Source organism: Schistocerca americana, chromosome 1, assembly GCF_021461395.2.
Source record: "Schistocerca americana isolate TAMUIC-IGC-003095 chromosome 1, iqSchAmer2.1, whole genome shotgun sequence".
In the NCBI taxonomy this organism is placed as follows: Eukaryota; Metazoa; Arthropoda; class Insecta; order Orthoptera; family Acrididae; genus Schistocerca; species Schistocerca americana.
This window is the reverse complement of record NC_060119.1, coordinates 834,431,725-834,452,284: the sequence shown is the minus strand read 5'-3', so window position 1 is coordinate 834,452,284 and position 20,560 is coordinate 834,431,725.

Genomic DNA, 20,560 nt, shown 5'->3' with positions numbered 1-20,560 from the left:
CGTTTTACCTCCCACCAATATTGTACGCAATCAGAACAGCTGCACTGGCGTCTGTTGCAGACCTTAGATTACCAGCTTATTTCTGTTTGACAAGACCAATGTTTAAAACTAATCAAACAGTTCTGAACAGTAAGGTAATACGAGGGGATAAAGTTCTCAGCTAAAGCGTTATGACAACTATAGAAAATATCAACTGCCACAAAGATTAACGGGGAAATAGCCCATTGAGTTGCTGAAACACAGTTATTACATTCATCTTGAATGTAGGTCTGGAAACTTTAGGCTGCGTCAATGCTTTACCATTCCTCAATGTCACTCGATTCCACCAAGTAGGAGGCACCTGCGACGTGCTGAGAATTCAAAAGGCTCGTAACAGATCCACTGCCAAAACACTGTTCAAACAGTACGGTAATTATTGATACACAAAAAGGGTATGTGGATGTCATCAGGCGAGGCATGAGACACAAGACTGTGGTGCACCAACCATTTTTAAGGAATGCTGAATTTTACTTCGGTATGTTCACTGCTCCGTCATAGGTCTTACTAAACTATCGACTGCCTTTGGACAGGACAGCGGAGGATTGTAACATAAACTGAAATGTGAGCAAACAATAATATGACAAGCAAATTTCTTTGACAAAGAAAATAGTGTTTATGTGGACATCAACAAGTTTATTTTCCTCCCGATACTTGTCAGGACGCTCAGAGAGCATTGATTCCTTTTTACACACGCACCAACTAGTAATATTTTAACGAATAATCATTAGAATATTTCGGACGATCTTCAGGCAGTACAGATCGCCATCGTGTGGTAGTATTGCATGCATTTATACTAACCTTGGGTATCACAATCCAAAATGTACAGATCTGATCTTGCACATCCATCACTAGGTCAAGTGGTTCTAACCTAAAAGCTTCATTAACTAAAGGACTTGGAGAGTCAGCAAATCCTTCCAAATTGGTAGGAGGTTACATTTAAAGATTTATTCCACATAACATACGTATGACATTTGAAAATAGTGACAGGAATCACGCGTAGATTACCAATTTTCCCATTAGATGTCCTTAGGTTAGTTAGGTTTAAATACTTCTAAGTTCTAGGGGACTGATGGCCTCTGATGTTAAGTCCCATAGTGCGCAGAGCTATCTGAACCATTTTTTTGTTCTCAAAATTGTCATTAGTTGCGCCGGAGCGTTTGTTTATTTCAACATATATATTTAATTTTTTAGAAATTATTCCAATCCATATGTGGCATACAGCAAACCAGAGCTTCACGGTATTGGTTAAAAACAGTCTTGGTTGCAATTTATTTTTTTTATTTTTCAACTACGCGTTTCGCCTTATTTAGGCATCTTCAGGTTATCTTAATTTGGTATTTCTTAGAAGGGTCGCGTCCATCTAGAAAAGTTTTTACTGAGTTTAACGAAGGCGATGTTGGCCTGATGTATTCGACGATGCCCTTTGGCTACACTGACTGAAGGATCCTTCTAAGAAATACCAAATTAAGGTAACCTGAAGATGCCTAAGTAAGGCGAAACGCGTAGTTGAAAAATAAAAAAACTAAAATTGCAACCAAGACTGTTTTTAACCAACACTATTTCATTTTTCTTATTCCTTTCACGGTATGAGCACGGGAAGATCCTTTGCGCAAAACTGTTATTACTTTAATGTCATCCCCGTGCAACCTGCTGATAATAATAAAAGGTAGTCAGTAGCCCTCCACATTTCCAAATTTCTCTAATTTTACTATCGTGGTCAATGTGAAAGACGCGGGTCGGAGAAACAAGGTACTTCTTGACTGGTGTTGCTATCTGTCCTCTCGGAATATTGAGACGTAGTGTCCCCAGTACGTACAGCTTATTTCTTGCAGGTTCGATCGGAGCTAGTCGAGCATTTCGATCATGCTCACGCGCTGACTCAACGAACCGGAAACGAGACGGGCAGTACTTCTTCGAATCTTCTCTATCTCTTCGGGACACCCAGTCTGTACAGGATCCCAGAGGAAAGAACAATACTCAAGAGTAGGTCAACTACACTGCCGTTTGTAAAAAATGCAACACCGAGAAGGACTTCCGTGAATGGTGTCAGACTTGGTTGAAGTGGCGACGGGTGTGCAAGCAATAAGTGATACTTTTTGCAGCGAGATGAGGTACACGTCGGCCGAGCAGAGCCCTCTCGTGTCGGTCCGACAGAGTCAGTGTAGTCTGCGCAGAGCTGTCACACAAGGTGGAAACAATACAGTGAGTGCAAGTATGACTCTGACGTCAAAGGGAGCCATATCGGCATGTGAGCGAGTTCGAACAGGGCAGAATGATCGGCCTCCGGGAAATGGGGTTGTCATACCGTGACATTTCGGCTCGCACATGGTATGCTGCTATGACAGTGATGCGTGTGTGGAAGCAGTGGATAGAGGAATGTCGTACGCAGCGACAAGCGGTAACTGGACCACGGAACATGACCACAGCACGGGATGACCATCTTGTCCGCTCGTCGCTGGGGCACTGCATCGACGGTCCGTTGCCGTCTACTGCAGGTTGGATTAGTTGCACGCATGCCATTATGTCAGCCTCCATTGTCCAGAAACCACAAGCTCTTCTGACTGCAATGGGAATGTGAACACCGTCATTGGGGTTCTTAGTGGCAACATGTAATCTTTTCGGGTGAATCCCGCCTCAACGTGTCCTGCAGTGATGGCAGCTTACGTGTCCGATGGTACCATGGTGAGCGCAACCTGGAGGGCAGCATTGTGGAGCGGCATAGCGGACAAACACCAGGTGTGAAGGTTTGGGGCGCCATTGGTTACAACAACCGATCTCGCCTCGAACGTATTGTGGGCACTTAGAACAGCAACCGGTACTCCTGCTTCAGGCATCTCCACAAGCCACATTTCATCTACATCTACATTTATACTCCGCAAGCCACACAACGGTGTGTGGCGGAGGGCACTTTACGTGCCACTGTCATTACCTCCCTTTCCTGTTCCAGTCGCGTATGGTTCGCGGGAAGAACGACTGTCTGAAAGCCTCCGTGCGCGCTCGAATCTCTCTAATTTTACATTCGTGATCTCCTCGGGAGGTATAAGTAGGGGGAAGCAATATATTCGATACCTCATCCAGAAATGCACCCTCTCGAAACCTGGCGAGCAAGCTACACCGCGATGCAGAACGCCTCTCTTGCAGATTCTGCCACTTGAGTTTGTTAAACATCTCTGTAACGCTATCACGGTTACCAAATAACCCTGTGACGAAACGCGCCGCTCTTCTTTGGATCTACTCTATCTCCTCCGTCAACCCGATCTGGTACGGATCCCACACTGATGAGCAATACTCAAGTATAGGTCGAACGAGTGTTTTGTAAGCCACCTCCTTTGTTGATGGACTACATTTTCTAAGGACTCTCCCAATGAATCTCAACCTGGTACCCGCCTTACCAACAATTAATTTTATATGATCATTCCACTTCAAATCGTTCCGCACGCATACTCCCAGATATTTTACAGAAGTAACTGCTACCAGTGTTTGTTCCGCTATCATATAATCATACAATAAAGAATCGTCCTTTCTATGTATTCGCAATACATTACATTTGTCTATGTTAAGGATCAGTTGCCACTCCCTGCACCAAGTGCCTATCCGCTGAAGATCTTCCTGCATTTCGCTACAATTTTCTAATGCTGCAACTTCTCTGTGCACTACAGCATCATCGGCGAAAAGCCGCATGGGACTTCCGACACTACTAGGTCATTTATATATATTGTGAAAAGCAATGGTCCCATAACACTACCCTGTGGCACGCCAGAGGTTACTTTAACGTCTGTAGACGTCTCTCCATTGATAGCAACATGCAGTGTTCTGTTTGCTAAAAACTCTTCAATCCAGCCACACAGCTGGTCTGATATTCCGTAGGCTCTTACTTTATCAGGCGACAGTGCGGAACTGTATCGAACGCCTTCCGGAAGTCAAGAAAAATAGCATCTACCTGAGAGCCTGTATCTAATATTTTCTGGGTCTCATGAACAAATAAAGCGAGTTGGGTCTCACACGATCGCTGTTTCCGGAATCCATGTTGATTCCTACATAGTAGATTCTGGGTTTCCAAAAACGACATGATACTCGAGCAAAAAACATGTTCTAAAATTCTACAACAGATCGACGTCAGATATATAGGTCTATATAGGTCTGCTCGACGACTCTTCTTGAAGACTGGGACTACCTGTGCTCTTTTCCACTCATTTGGAACCTTCCGTTCCTCTAGAGACTTGCGGTACACGGCTGTTAGGGGGGCAAGTTCTTTCGCGTACTCTGTGTAGAATCGAATTGGTATCCCGTCAGGTCCAGTGGACTTTCCTCTGTTGAGTGATTCCAGTTGCTTTTCTATTCCTTGGACACTTATTTCGATGTCAGCCATTTTTTCGTTTGTGCGAGGATTTAGAGAAGGAACTGCAGTGCGGTCTTCCTCTGTGAAACAGCTTTGGAAAAAGGTGTTTAGTATTTCAGCTTTACGCGTGTCATCCTCTGTTTCAATGCCATCATCATCCCGTAGTGTCTGGATATGCTGTTTCGAGCCACTTACTGATTTAACGTAAGACCAGAACTTCCTAGGACTTTCTGTCAAGTCGGTACATAGAATTTTACTTTCGAATTCACTGAACGCTTCACGCATAGCCCTCCTTACGCTAACTTTGACATCGTTTAGCTTCTGTTTGTCTGAGAGGTTTTGGCTGCGTTTAAACTTTTAGTGAAGCTCTCTTTGCTTTCGCAGTAGTTTCGTAACTTTGTTGTTGCACCACGGTGGGTTTTTCCCGTCCCTCACAGTTTTACTCGGCACGTACCTGTCTAAAACGCATTTTACGATTGCCTTGAACTTTTTCCATAAACACTCAACATTGTCAGTGTCGGAACAGAAATTTTCGTTTTGATCTGTTAGGTAGTCTGAAATCTGCCTTCTATTACTCTTGCTAAACAGATAAACCTTCCTCCCTTTTTTTATATTCCTACTAACTTCCATATTCAGGGATGCTGCAACGGCCTTATGATCACTGATTCCCTGTTCTGTACATACAGAGTCGAAAAGTTCGGGTCTGTTTGTTATCAGTAGGTCCAAGATGTTATCTCCACGAGTCGGTTCTCTGTTTAATTGCTCGAGGTAATTTTCGGATAGTGCACTCAGTATAATGTCACTCGATGCTCTGTCCCTACCACCCGTCCTAAACATCTGAGTGTCCCAGTCTATATCTGGTAAATTGAAATCTCCACCTAAGACTATAACATGCTGAGAAAATTTATGTGACATGTATTCCAAATTTTCTCTCAGTTGTTCTGCCACTAATGCTGCTGAGTCGGGAGGTCGGTGAAAGGAGCCAATTATTAACCTAGCTCGGTTGTTGAGTGTAACCTCCACCCATAGTAATTCACAGGAACTATCCACTTCTATTTCACTACAGGATAAACTACTACTAACAGCGACGAACACTCCACCACCGGTTGCATGCAATCTATCCTTTCTAAACACCGTCTGTACCTTTGTAAAAATTTCGGCAGAATTTATCTCTGGCTTCAACCAGCTTTCTGTACCTATAACGATTTCGGCTTCGGTGCTTTCTATCAGCGCTTGAAGTTCCGGTATTTTACCAACGCAGCTTCGACAGTTTACAATTACAATACCGATTGCCGCTTGGTCCCCGCATGTCCTGACTTTGCCCTGCACCCGTTGAGGCTGTTGCCCTTTCTGTCCTTGCCCAAGGCCATCTAACCAAAAAAACAGCCCAGCCCACGCCACACAACAGGACAATGCTCGGCCACATATTGCGAGGAATGTACAGTCATTCTTAGAAGAGCTACAGGTACCATTGCTTTCCTAGCCCGCACGTTCGCCAGACTTGTTGCCCATCGAAAATGTCTGGGATATGGTTGGTTGGCAGCTGGTGAGTCCCGGTCCTCCAGTAACTGGTGTGACGGATTTGTGGGCTCGGATACAAACTGCGTGGGGAGAAATCCCTCAGGAACGTATGCAGAACCTTATTGATTCAATGCCACGGCGTATAGCAGCTCTAATTGCAGCACACAGGACATACTGAATAGAGCTCAAAGGACACGTACAGATTTGAAAAGCTAATCATTTGTTACTTGTTATGTCCCTAACTTGCGGTATTGAATTCATGAGTTTCCTTCTTGGTGTTGCAATTTCCACAAATGGTAGTGTATAGTTCGTTAGATTTCTTGCGATAAAGCTCAGTGTGTCAGCTGCCTTCTTTAGAGCTGGATTTATGTGGTCGTTCTACCTTAAATACAACCACAGTAGGTACTCGACGATTCTGTAGGTCAGGGAAGGTGAAATCAAACGACATCAGGGTCTTACAGTCAATTTACGTGGATTATGCTACATTAATTTATGTTGCTTTACAGCTGCCAGTCTTTGCACCAAATTCTGATTATTTTGTAACAATGTTCTAACGACGTGACACTTCTGTGTATAATAGCGTCGCATTTAGGCATTCTGAGAGAGCTGCAAACGTTGATGGCATGGTCGTTTATATCGTACAATAGCGAACAGTACTTTCTCCATATACTGGACGCTAGTTCCGCTTCTAATGATGTATCCCCATTAATAATGATATATTGGATCTAGCTTATCAGGAAGTCTTCTACCGAATCGCTTTCTTCTTACGATGTTCCATAAGTAAACATTAACAATAGTTGCAGATTACACCTTGAGAACCGGCTTCATACTTTCCTAAATAGTCTTACGTGAGATAAGAGGTGTCCTTTTCAAAGTGTCCTCCAGTTCAGAAGTAATGTCCACCGCCCCCGGTCACTTTCCTTTTATTTTCTTGAATAATTATATCATCATTCTTTTTTTTTCCTGTCAAGCATGTCGTCTTTGAGCAGGTAAATACTGTAGCTGCTGCTGGCGTTTTCCTCACTTGTTCTCGGGAGCCGATCGAGTTGAGATATATTAGCAAACTGCTCTTGCGGAGAACTTATTCATCGTATTTTTAATTTACCTTTAGAGTGCAAATAAAGTAGAGATGAGTGCAAGACATTTAGTAGTGTGTTCCACGTCCGTTATTTTTGTTATCTTTGACTAAGTATTATAGAATTCCTTGCCTGTGCCACTATTTACTGGAGAATGAAAAATTAGGTAAAAAGAAATGGTACCAATAAGAGAGAAAGAATGGGGGAGGTAGGGGGAGGGGAGGTAGGGGGAGGGGAGGTAGGGAGGTAGGGAGGGAGGGATATATATATATATATATATATATATATATATATATATATATAAACGTTTTTGCTGTTGTGTACTTTTTTGCGTCGCCTACTAGAGCGACCTGATATAGATATCACGCACCCAAATAGAAGTACTGCATACGTCGTACAATTGTTTTAACAACCATTACTTACGTAGACAAATTCGAGTTTACTAGAATCTTATCAATGAATAGTGAGAAACGGCAGGAACTGATTTTTACTCCACCCGTCGTGTGACTCAGATGCTGGTTTCACGGTTCAACACAGCAGAGATAGAATTACGCACGGTTTAGGCGTAATGTCTATCTGGAAATTGGATATAGCAGCGAATCTGGACGAATACCCAACAACCATGTACCTTCATAAGTAGGAGTTCGTGAGGTAGCAGATTAAGAGATTTTTGAAAGTGAAGAACATTCTATTTAACGGTATTACCTATATGTTGTTGTTGTGGTCTTCAGTCCTGAGACTGGTTTGATGCAGCTCTCTATGCTACTCTATCCTGTGCAAGCTTCTTCATCTCCCAGTACCTATTGCAACCTACATCCTTCTGAATCTGCTTAGTGTATTTATCTCTTGGTCTCCCTCTACGATTTTTACCCTCCACGCTGCCCTCCAATGCTAAATTTGTGATCCCTTGATGCCTAAAAACATGTCCTACCAACCGATCACTTCTTCTAGTCAAGTTGTGCCACAAACTTCTCCCCAATCCTATTTCAGTACCTCCTCATTAGTTACGTGATCTACCCACCTTATCTTCAGCATTCTTCTGTAGCACCACATTTCGAAAGCTTCTATTCTCTTCTTGTCCGAACTGGTTATCGTCCATGTTTCACTTCCATACATGGCTACACTCCATACAAATACTTTCAGAAACGACTTCCTGACACTTAAATCTATACTCGATGTTAACAAATTTCTCTTCTTCAGAAACGATTTCCTTGCCATTGCCAATCTACATTTTATATCCTGTATTACCTATATAGCATTCTAGAATCTACAATATTGTGTGTAAATAGCAGGGACTCGGCTCAACGTAAGCTATGTCTTTGGGAGACGTGTAGATTATCCTGTCAAAGGCCATTTCCCTGCAGGTAAGTCGTTTTCTTTGAACTTGACTTGTTTGATATATTATTCAGAATTAGAGAACAGGTCGATAAACTTCTATTTTAGATATCTTGGGAACCTTGAGACAGAATTGGAAGCTTCATTATTAACTTCCTGACTGGAATAACAGATGAGGTTTCTTGAAGAAACCATTAACTGACTTTTCCTCGGTGCTTGACAGAAGATGATAATATTTAAAACGAAAACTCTCACTAATGTACTGCAAAATTAAATTGTATACCTTAACTGATCCTGAATGCGTTCGAAACGAAAGTATACAACACTGGTTTATAGTGACATCGTAGTGAACAGATATGTGCGGCTTTTGCTTCTTGCATCGGTGCTTACGTTGCTGGAACAATTAACATCTTCCGCTCAATTTATAAATATGTTAAAGTCGACGCATTATAACATGAATGTCAGAACAGGTGAAAACACGTTACCAGTACCACAAAGAATGAATAAGATTCATAATTTTATCTGACACTGAATACGAGAAAGATGAATGCTATGTACGAAAAGAGATTTAAAAAAAAAACAGATACTCAGAAGAAACAAAGTAATGAAGACTGGTATATTGCTGGTATACGAGGGCGTGCTGAAAAGTAGTGCATCCGAATTTTTTATGTGAAAGCTCTTAAATCTTTTTAAATGAAACACATTTTACTAACATTCTACATCTTTATTTTTCACGTCTACATATTTAGTTCTCAACCTAGTCACCCTGGCGGTGAACGCCTTTTTCCCGACGAGAGACCAGTTTGTTGATACAGACACTGAGGAATGTTTGACTTCGTTGGCTGATCATAGAATGAAGGCTTTCACTACCGTATGCCATGGTTACTGATAAATCTTCCAGGCTGTATAGCAAAGAAGCAGATAGGATTCTGCGACCGAATAGCAGTAGATGAAAGGACAACGATAAAACATAGTGATGGAAGAACACCGTTTCTCTCCCCTTTATCAAAAAGTAACTGATCATGTCGACAACATTTTACAGAAACATGACATCAGACCGGTTTTTAGACTAACTAAGAAAATTCGTCGAACACTATCAGTAAAGGACAAACGCCCTCCTCCGTCAGCAAGTGGAGTATATAAAATTCCGTCTACATGTTTAAAGGTCTACATTGGAACTACTAATAGAAGTGTGAATCCAAGACTGGAAGAACATAAAACGTATTTGTCGACTAGGGAAAACAGAAACATTAGCTTTAGCAGAGCATGCTTTTCAGTCTGAAGTGAAGTATTCAGAAACAAAAATTTTATCTTCTATAACAAACTATTATCCGTTACAGTATATAGAGAAGCCTTCGAAATATAAAAGCATAGTGATAATTTTGACAGAAAAGAAGTAGTCATGAAACTCAATTATATACGGATAGTGAGTGGCTCTGCAGAACCGATAGATAGGTTTTTATCCTTGACAGGCGACAATCGATAGTTAAGTTTTATCTCTCAAAAAGATTATCTCTGCTGATCACGTGCAAATTCGACCACACCCACTATAGACAGTATTTATGTCGCTCTTCGACGTCCGACTCATCAGTCGGTGAGACTCAGCGTCACCAGGAGCACCTCCGAATTTGTCCAACGCACCTCTGGACAAAACGTCAGGAACCGAAAAGTTTCTTCGACCACGGCCATACAGTCTGGGAGATTCGTTGGCTGAGCCACAACTACACCTCCCCTTGCACCGCTTCATCATGATCACAGTGAAGTCCTCGAATGTGTTCTTTAAGTTTTGGGAACAGATGAAACTCGGATGGTGCCAAGTCGGAATTGTATAGAGGATGATCGATGACGGTGAACCCACGGCGTCGGATTGTTGCAGGTGTTGCAGTGCTCTGGTGGTGTTTGAATTGCCATGCTGAAGGAGAAGATGCTCCACGCGTGGGCGATTTCTTCCAATTCGTGCTTTCAGTTTTTCTCGCGCACCGACATAGTTACGTTACACACCACCACCCTTCATGCTACTATTCGGAGCCCTCTAGCGGTAGAGGCTTGCAGATTCCATAAGCGACGTGGGAAAGTCAATAATAAGTCAGTAATAAGCATACCATGTAATATATCAACCGATGTCGCGAACAGAATAAAATATTCTGAAGACTACTTTTTAGCACGTCCACATAACACAAAATGAATGGAGAATCCTAAATATCGTGTAAGAAGTATATCTAGCAATGGAAAGCTTGCCCGCTACGTCATTTGGAAGGCTACAGTCCTAACTGGGGAATATGGCGTTTCCCTAACTAAGTTTAAAACTTCACAGATTTATTTTCTTAATTTATAAATGGACAAATATACTAAACGTCGTTCCGTAATAGTTTGTAAAGACTCTTCTGATAAGGCAAAATTCTACCTCCAGATAGATGGTTCACCAGAACGCAACACTTGTGATGCACACATTTCAGCAGACGCAACTTTGGTAGAATTCATTCTGTGTTATAATGTGACAGCAGCTCATCTCGTTTTTCGCAACTTATCCAGTATTATGAGACGACATGCGGTGGATCAAATTTCTATAAAATTAGTGTTAATCACTGATACCTAGCTTGCCATGGGGTAACAGATGTTTCAGTTGGCCAATTTTAATCATTCAGTCTAAAAACATAGTCGATTTACACGTTTTGTATTTCTTTTATTTTCATCTTTCATGTACAGTATTTCTTTTCTTAATTTATCTAGGTGCGTCTTGCTTGGTTCATATATGCATTCAATTACGAAGTTACTGAAAAGAGAAGTGATCCAATAGTCTCGTACACATTTGTTTAAGAGATGACTCATCTTTGAAGGTAAGGTAAGAGGGTATCAGAGAGTTCCATATTGTGAAATAGTAGATGAAATCATCCACTGACTTTTTTCGCTCAGGGCTGCCAACTTCCATACACTGTCTTCTTTGCTGTTTCATTTCTTTAGTGCAGTGATTGTCTCGCATCACATCTAGTCTCAGATTAGCGCCAAAAGCAGTTGGATTCTTTTCACAGCCGTCCAACAGCTGCAGAGAAATTAGATTTCTCATTTGCTTTTGGACATTCAACAAATAAGTTTTCTTATTTTCAGTTCTTCATGTAAAATGAGCTGTAATCTTCCTTCTGATATTGTTTCTTAGGTCATCTGTTTCGTAACACCTTTAACCACCGGTCGGCGAGGCGACTTTGATTATACGTTGGCGATCAATTCTCCAAATCAAAGAATTTTATGCCACAGTTTATACAGGGTGGAACCTAGTTCTATTTTAATAAACCTTACATCAGTAACAGTAGTTTTCTGCATTTTTTAAATATACACCTTAATTAGGTTCTGAAAATAATGTCGTTGAGACGACGTCTATCTTGCCGGTCAAAAATTTTGATCTTCTTCGGAAGTTACACACGATCTCTCAACATTTCATTCTGTACAACTTCAGTTTCCTGACGATTAGAAATCTAGAGGTCATCAATTGTGTGGGGCTTGTTCATGTACACTCTTGATTTCAAGTGGCGCCACAAAGAGAAGTCACAGAATGGTAGACTGGGTGAGTGTGGGGGCCAACGAACATAACCATATCGTGAAATGACATATCCTGGCAAATTCCTATTGGAACCACATCTCTCTCATTTCCACTTGACATCTTTCAAGTTCTGGACGAAGAAAAGAGCCTAACATATCAACGTAGCGCGCTAATGTCACAGTAACTGCGGTTCCTCGCTCTTCAAAAAAGTAAGGTCCAACAATCCGTATCTTGAAGATACCACACCACACTTACTTTTGACCTTTGGAGAGGTTTTTGGTGTAGTTCACTTCGACACTGAGTACCGACATTTCTGTACATTAACATGAACAGCCAGATGAAAATGGGATTCATCACTCACGTATACTGGGACATTTGCATCTTCCCTAGGAAAAGGGGCTGTTTGGCCAAAAAATTCTCTGCGCTCCACAAAATCCGTCTCGCTTAGGTGCTGGACAATCAATATTTTGTATGGGTGAAATCTTAGACAATCATGTAACATGCGATGACGTGAACGATGCTACATACCCAGCGATACAGTCTGTCGCCTAGTGCATCGTTTCGAACTTGCAAGAACTGCCGTTCTCCTCTGTCTGTTGCACGAAGTTCGAAATGAGTAAATAAGACTTCTAAACACTGCAACCATTGCAGTAAAATGTTTCTATTTGGGGACTGCATGTCGACATCCGACGGTAAGCTTTCGACGGAAAAGACGTTGAACCCTGGTAATAGAATCATTATTTCTAAAAAACTGCTCGACCGGGAACACACGATGCTCTACGCTCCAGCGCTCCACAGCAGCTGAAACTGCATGGTCTGATCTGTATGCCAACGTTTGCTCAAGGTCAGTGCCGTAACTCGTCGCCGAATACTAACGTATAAAAAAAATATTGCGTTTCCTCTGCTCCGCCCTGTACATTTGAATGGAGCGCACATAACACTATTATATTTTCAGGGATTGCTGTTGTTGTTGTTGTCGTCTTCAGGCTGACGACCGGTTTGATGCAGCTCTCCATGCTACCCCATGAGAGCGCGCGCGCGCGCTCACACACACACACACACACACACCTTCCCTACAGTGATTAATTGGTGACCCCTTGATGTCTCAGAATGTGTCCTCTCAACCGACCCTTCTTTCAGTCAAGTTACGCCATTCATTTCTACCGAGTGAGGTGGCGCAGTGGTTAGCACACTGGACTCGCATGCGGGAGGATGACGGTTCGATCCCGCGTTCGGCCATCCTGATTTAGGTTTTCCGTGATTTCCCTAAATCGCTCCAGGCAAATTCCAGGATGGTCCCTTTAAAAGGGCACGACCGACTTCCTTCCCTAATCGGATGAGACCGATGACCTCGCTGTTTGGGCTCTTCCCCCAAACAATCCAATCCATTCATTTCTTGGCTCCAGACACTATTCAGTACCTCCGAATTGGTTATGCGATCTACCCTTTTCATATTCAGCACTCCTCTGTAGCACCACAATTAAAAAGCTTCTATTCTATTCTTGTCTAAACTGTTTACCATGCAAGTTCCACTTCCATACAAGGCTACACTCCAGACAAATACCTCTAGAAAAGACTTCGTGACACTTAAATCTATACTCTATGTTAACAAATTTCTCTTCCTCAGAAACGCTTTTCTTGCCATTGCCAGTCTACGTTTTATATTCCTTGTGTTACAGCCACCATTAGTTATTTTACTGTCCAAATATTAAAACTCCTGTATTGCCTTTAGTGTCTCGTTTTCCAACCTAATTCCCTCAGCATCACCTAATTTAATTCGACTACATTCCATTACTTTTTGTTACTTTTATTGGTGTTCATATTATATCCTCCTTTCAAGACACTGTCAATTCCATTCAGCTGCTCTTCTAAGTCCTTTGCTGCCTCTGACAGAATTACAAAGTCATCGGCAAACCTCAAAGTCTTTATTTCTTCTCTCTGAACTTCAACTCACTCTCCAGGTTTTTCTTTGACTTCCTTTACTGACTGTTCAGTGTACGGAGTGAATAGCATCGGAGATGGGATACAATCCTGGCTCGCTCCCTTCTCAACCACTGTTTCCTTTTCATGCTCTTATAAGTGCTGTCCACTTTCTGTACAAGTTGTAAAAAGCCTTTCGCTCCCTAAATTTTACGCCTGCTACCTTCTGTATTTTAAAGAATGTTTTCCAGTCAACATTGTCAAAAGCTTTCTCTAAGCCTACAGATGCTATAAACGTAGGTTTGTCTTTACTTAACCCATCTTGTAAGAGAAGTCGTAAGGTCAGTATTGCCTCGCGTGTTCCTAAATTTCTCCGGAGTCCAAACTTTATAGAGATACGAAACGAAATGGTAAAATAGGCGCAGTCGTAGGTAAAGCACGGCACATACTTATATTCATTGGTAGGATACTGGGAAAATGCAATTACACTGCAAAGAAGATTGCTTACAAAACTCTGGTGCGGCTCTCCTTGATTATTATCGGTTAAGTGTGAGGGACCATTACCGAGAAGGACTATTAGGGGATACTGAAAGTATAGAAAGAGGAGGCAGTCTGACATGGTTTGTTTGACCATTGAGAGAGCGCCACGGAGATGCTAAAAAGCCTGAACTAAGTGACGCTTGAAGATAGACGGAAATTACACCGCCAAAGCCCGCTTAAATAGTTTCAAGAAACATAATTAAGTGAAGAAGCTACAAATAAACTACAGACCCTTAAGTAATGTCCTCTTAGTGGCCACGAGGACAAGATTAGACAAATTACATTGCACACAAAGGCACTCAAGTACTCATTCTTCGCCACACCTAACAAGTGGTGAAATGGAAAGGAGCCCCTGCCATACCCTTCACAATGCTTTGCAGAGTATACGTCCAGGTGTAGACGCGGCTTATCTTCAAGAATGGTGCGACCACATGTGGTTTCAGCCGCCCATTTCCAAGCTATTGAAGTTGAAGGCAGACACGTAATTTTGTAGTTTCATGGTTCATACATTAGAATGAAACTATGTCGCACAACAAGTTCACAGGTTTATTTTTAGGGTTCCGTACCCAATCGGTAAAAACGGACCCGTTAGGTGATCACTTTATTGTTCGTCTGTCTGGTAAAATCCCTTTTTCTCAAATAGGTAGACGTATCAAGCTGAAACTTATGCTGTATTGTAAAGTCTAAAGGCCCATTAGCGGTGTAAAAAAGTGAGGGTTCTAAGTCAATGCACTCAAAATATACGGTCATATATGTCACATATTTTGATACTCGCAAACTCACTCATCAAAACCTGTAGGGTACGGAATTTTGAGCTAGAATCACGAAATTTGGCAAGCAGCATGCTTTCGCACTAAAAGTGAAGGAAAACTTCCGAAAATTGTTAATATCTAATTATATCACACGGAAAAATTCTTTTGTCGTATGTTATCCTACTGGAACGGTAGATATATCACGTCGAAAATTGTGTCACATACTAGGGGCTATAGTTCCTTGGGGACGAAAAAAAGTTAAGTTCTAAGTAAATGAAATCAAAAGATTCGGTCACTGATGTCACGGATTTTGATACTTGCAAACTCACTTATTAAAACCTACAGGTTACTTCCCGTTGACCTAGAATCATGAAATTTGACTAGAAGTAAAGTTTCACAGTAAATAAAAGAAAAAAAATCAGAAAATCTTTAATATCACACAAAAATGTAGCTTTTCTCATTTGTTATCCGACTTCACGCTTAAAATTAAAACATTCTCAGAAGTCCTGGAATTTTCAAGACTGATATTTTGTTAGTGTCATTGTCGGCAACAGACAAAAATCGTCGAGATTCTAGATTCACGGGATGGATGAAGTGTCTATTAAGTGTCTACGAAAACTTCTGAACACACGAGTGTTACTCGCACCTCGCCAATTCTTTATTTTTTGTCATCTGTCTTTGGCCTCGCTTGATGCGGTCCGCCATTAATTCCTCTTCTGTGCTAACCTCTTCATCTCAGAGTAGCACTTGGATCGTACGTCCTCAGTTATTTCTTGGATGTATTCCAATCTGTCTTCCTCTACAGTTTTTATCCTGTGGTACCATGGCAGCTATTCACTGACGTCTTAAAACATGTTCTATCATCCTGTCACTTCTCGTCAGTGTTCTCTATACGTTCCTTTCTTCATCGAGTCTGCGGAGAAGCTCCCTTCATTCCTTACTTTATCAGCCCACCTAATCTTCAACATTCTTCTGTAGCGTCACATCTCAAATGCTTCGATTCTCTGCTTTTTCATGTTCCCGCATTCCATGGTTCTTTATCATACAATGCTGTGCTCCAGACGTACATTCTCAGACTTCCTCAAATTACGGCCTATGTTTGATAGTAGTTACTTCTTTTGGTCTGGAATGACCCCTTTGCTTGTGCTAATCGGCTTTTTATGTCCTCCTCGCTTCGTTCGTCGCGGCTTATTTTGCTTCGAAAGTAGAAGAACTCCTTAACTTCGTCTACCCCGTCATCACTTATTTTGATGATGTTTAGTTTCTCGCTATTCTCATTTCTGTTACTTCTCATTACCTTAGTATTTCTTCGATTTACTTTCAGTCCGTATGCTGTACTCATCAGATTGTTCATTCCATTCAAGAGATCCCGTAATTCTTCTTCACTCTCACTAAAGATAGCCAAGTTACCAGCGTATCTTCACCCTGAATTTGAATCCGACTCTTTATCTTTCTTTTATGTCCTCGTTGCCTATTCGATGCATAGATTAGACAGTATGAGCGGAAGACTGTACCCCTATCTTACACCCTTTTTAACCTGAGCACTTCGTTCTAAGTCTTCCAATCTTATTCTACCTCTTGTTTCTTGTACATATTGTACATTACACGTATTACCCTAAAATTTATTCCTGTTTTTGTCTTATATTATTACGCAAAATGTACCATTAAAAGAAAAAGAAAATTTCGTTGACTATGTGCAACGTGCCTTGGGCTGTTTACGACAAACAAGCTTTCGCCAAGTAATGGAGACAGTTTCAAATACATTTTTTTCGTAGTTCCCTGACGTGTCATAGCTGTATTACATTGGTACAACGTGTGAAATTTAATTAATTGAAATACGGGTAACAGTGTCCGCTTTGAAAAAGGTCAGGTGTTTGAGTAAGAGGCGGTAGCTTACATTCACGGCAATTACTCGGAGCCGCAGGTGTGTACGGTAATTATGATGGGCCCTTCCGTTGACTGTTCTACATCGGAGGCTGACAGCTAGGGCCAGGAAGCGGACGCTGCTGATGGGGTGTGAGCCCCTGCGCTTTCCCAGGTGCCGTTGTGGGGACGGGTCGGTCGATAAGCGCGGGGCTCGACCTACTTCGCGGCCGGAAGCTGGGGGACGAGCCGGCGCCGGCGGCCTCCACAGGACACCAGTCGTAACATTAATGCCGCCGGGGAAGCCTTCTCGCTGATAAACACCACTTTACTACGACAGCTGTAACTTCTAGGCAGCGCTGTTGTGTCAGCTGACTGTCGCATCAACGCATGAATCATTTCATTTCTTGGCGTGAAATTCCAATTTCATGTCATGGCTCTAAATCTGTAATCTTGCGGTGGCGCCTGCAATTGTTGTGACACGAAGTTGGAGAGGGAAAGAGGTGAGTTTCAGGCGTGGGCTTAATGTCACGAGGTCAATGCTGCACACGTTCGTCCAACAACCAAAATTGTAGAAAATACGACCGTTGTTCCACCAGTCTCAAAATGTGACTGTGGTACTGCTGAAAAAAGATTCAGCAGAAGTGTTCGTTAAATCTGAAGTTCAAGTTGTTTCTAACATCCTTTTACGAATTAACAACGAAAATTAGAATATTTGCTGCAAACTCACAGTAACAATCGCTATCTTAAGGAGAATTGTGTATTGTATAGCAGCTAAAATACGGCAGTGTCTGGGTGCGAAGTTCTAGACCTGCCGTCCGTAGCTCGTGATTTAGTGGTCTGCATTGTTGCCTCTAGATCATGTGGCACTGTGTTCGATTCAGTCGCGTAAAATTTTATCTGCTCAGGGACTGGGCGCTGTCCTCACCATTTTATCATCATCGATGATAAACTCGCCGAAATGGTTTCAAATAAAGAGTTGTACTAAGCGGCCGAACTACCCCAGGCTAAAATTTTAATACTGTTGCAATGCGTTGTGTCTTCTCCCTGCTTTTTTTAAAAATTTGTGCGTCGTTTTTGTACTCTTTTGTTTCATATGTCTAAATATAACATGCCTTTTCTTTTATGGGTTGGGTTGTTTGGGGGAAGGAGACCAGACAGCGAGATCATTGGTCTCATCGGATTAAGGAAGGACGGGGAGGAAAGTCGGCCGTGTCCTTTCAAAGGAACCATTACGGCATTTGCCTGGAGCGATTTAGGGAAATCACGGAAAACCTAAATCAGGATGGCCGGACGCGGGATTGAACCGTCCTCCTCCCGAATGCGAGTCCAGTGTTTTCTTTTATGATCTCTATCTGCAAATGCTTTCATCTCCTCCTTTAATATATACGTAAAATACGCCCTTTATTTACGCCTCGATATCGCGCCAGGTATCACCTTCAATGGGTGACCAACACGCGATCATCCGAGACCACTAACTTCATCACACTATGTCATCGATATAAAAGGCACAGTAACATGAAAAAAATGTTTAGCCCCTTAACAACTTAGTATTATTTTATTTTGCATATCTACGAGTATGTTTCTCCTAAAATACATCCCACAATCTGTTTCGCTCGGTCAGAACACCCATGAGTGCAAAAGATGAGTGGATCAAAACATCTACCATCACAAATGTTTCTTCTTCACTACAACGTCAGCTGATGTAACGAACATTACAAGCAAAAATAACGTAATAAATTTGAAGAAAAGAAAAGCAAAGACAATCGACAAAAGATATCGTTAGCAAAAGATCTATGTGGAACTAAGTGAGAAATTTGTTTCTTTGCCTTTAGAATATCAAAGAAATATTTCCTGTTAACCATTATGTCTGCGAACATTTGTGAATACAAGTTTATATACGACACCAAAAATGGAATCTCCCGCCAATAACGTCATTCGATCATTATTTTATGGGCCTGCAGAAGTTCGTGCAGTTACGCACGTTGTAAAGGAAACAAAAAGGGAAATTGGGAAAGGGAGTTAAAGTTTAACAAGTAGAAAACTTGGAGGTTTTTTGGTGAAATTTTAACGCATTGTCAGAGATGGCAAAGGACGTGTGTGTGTGTGTGTGTGTGTGTGTGTGTGTGTGTGTGTGTGTGTGTGTGTGTGTGTGTGTGTGTGTATCAAGGTCATAGGCCGCTAGACGTACACACTACTTTAACTTATGCTAAGAACAACACACACACACCCATGCCCGAAAGAAGAGGGGCCGCGCAATCCGTGACATGGCGCCTCAAACCGCGCGACCACTCCACGAATAGGACTTGGAAGTTCAGTTGAACGGAATGGATGACGTTTTGTTATAAGATGAACAAAAAAAGAGTAATGGAGTGTAGTAAAATTATATCAGATGACGTTGAGAGAAGTAGGCTAGGAAGTAAAACAAAAGATTACATGAGGATTTTGCTGTCTGGGCAGCAATATAGCTGACATCGGCTGAATTAGAGCTGATGTAAAATCCAGACTGATAATGAGTCTCTGGAGAAGAGAAATTTGTTAACATGGAATATAAATTTAAGAGCTCGAAAGTGTTTTCTGGCACTACCGCTCTGTGTGTGTGTCGCACTACCGCCTCATGAGTATACTATGAGCTTACGGAATATTAGACCAAGAGTTTCTAATGTGCAGAACACAACATCTCATTCTCAACGGAAATAAATCTTCAGACGTAGACATAACTTCGGATCTACCCCAAGATAGTGTTACAGGATCATTAGTTTACACAATACAGTCTAAGACAAAAAAACGACGCGTCACGGAGGAGTTACGCAAATTGGTCATAAACCGATATTCTCTCAGGTATTGACGGAAAATGCAAAAATGTAAACGTTGGCGGTCGATCAATGAATGGGTGACGCTGCAGCGCAGTTTCACGACGCAGATGGCAAGGACAGTAAATAGGGGACATATCGTTATCAGGGCATAAAGTCTTTGTGCAGTTCATTCCGTGTATTCAGTTGGACTATGCCTCGAAGGAAGGCATGTGAACAATATACGCAGAATGTCAGCATTTGAGAGAGGAGGTGTAGCTGGGCTCAAAGAAATCGGCAGCAGTAATTGGCGAATCACTCGCCATTTGAACAGGAGTGATGCCATTATTCGACGATGTTAGGCTCATTCGGCGTGGAACCTCATTGACTGGAGTAGAATTATCTCCCGTGATGAGCCCCGGTTCGAACTCAGCCCCGATGACCAGCAGAGACGAGTCTGGAGACGCGCATGTCAGAGGCGAAATAACGCGCACCATACGGCCCAACAGCTCGCAGTGAAGGTATGGGGTGCCAGTTTATTTCAGAGCAGGACCTCTTTGGTTGTCATCCGCGGAACACTCAACACCAGCGTACGTCGACGATATTCTAAACCACCTTTTGTTGGCCGTCTTGGCAAGCCATCCTGGGCTTACATTTCAGCAAAATAATGCCCGCCCGCACACGGTCACAGTTTCTACTGCTTGTCTTCGTACTTGTCAAACCCTACCTTGACCAACAAGGCCGCCGAATCTTTCTCGAGTTTGGCGCATTATGCGCAGGGCCTTCGAACCATCTCGGCATTTTGACGATCTAACGTCCCGATTGGACAGAATTTGGCACCATCTCCC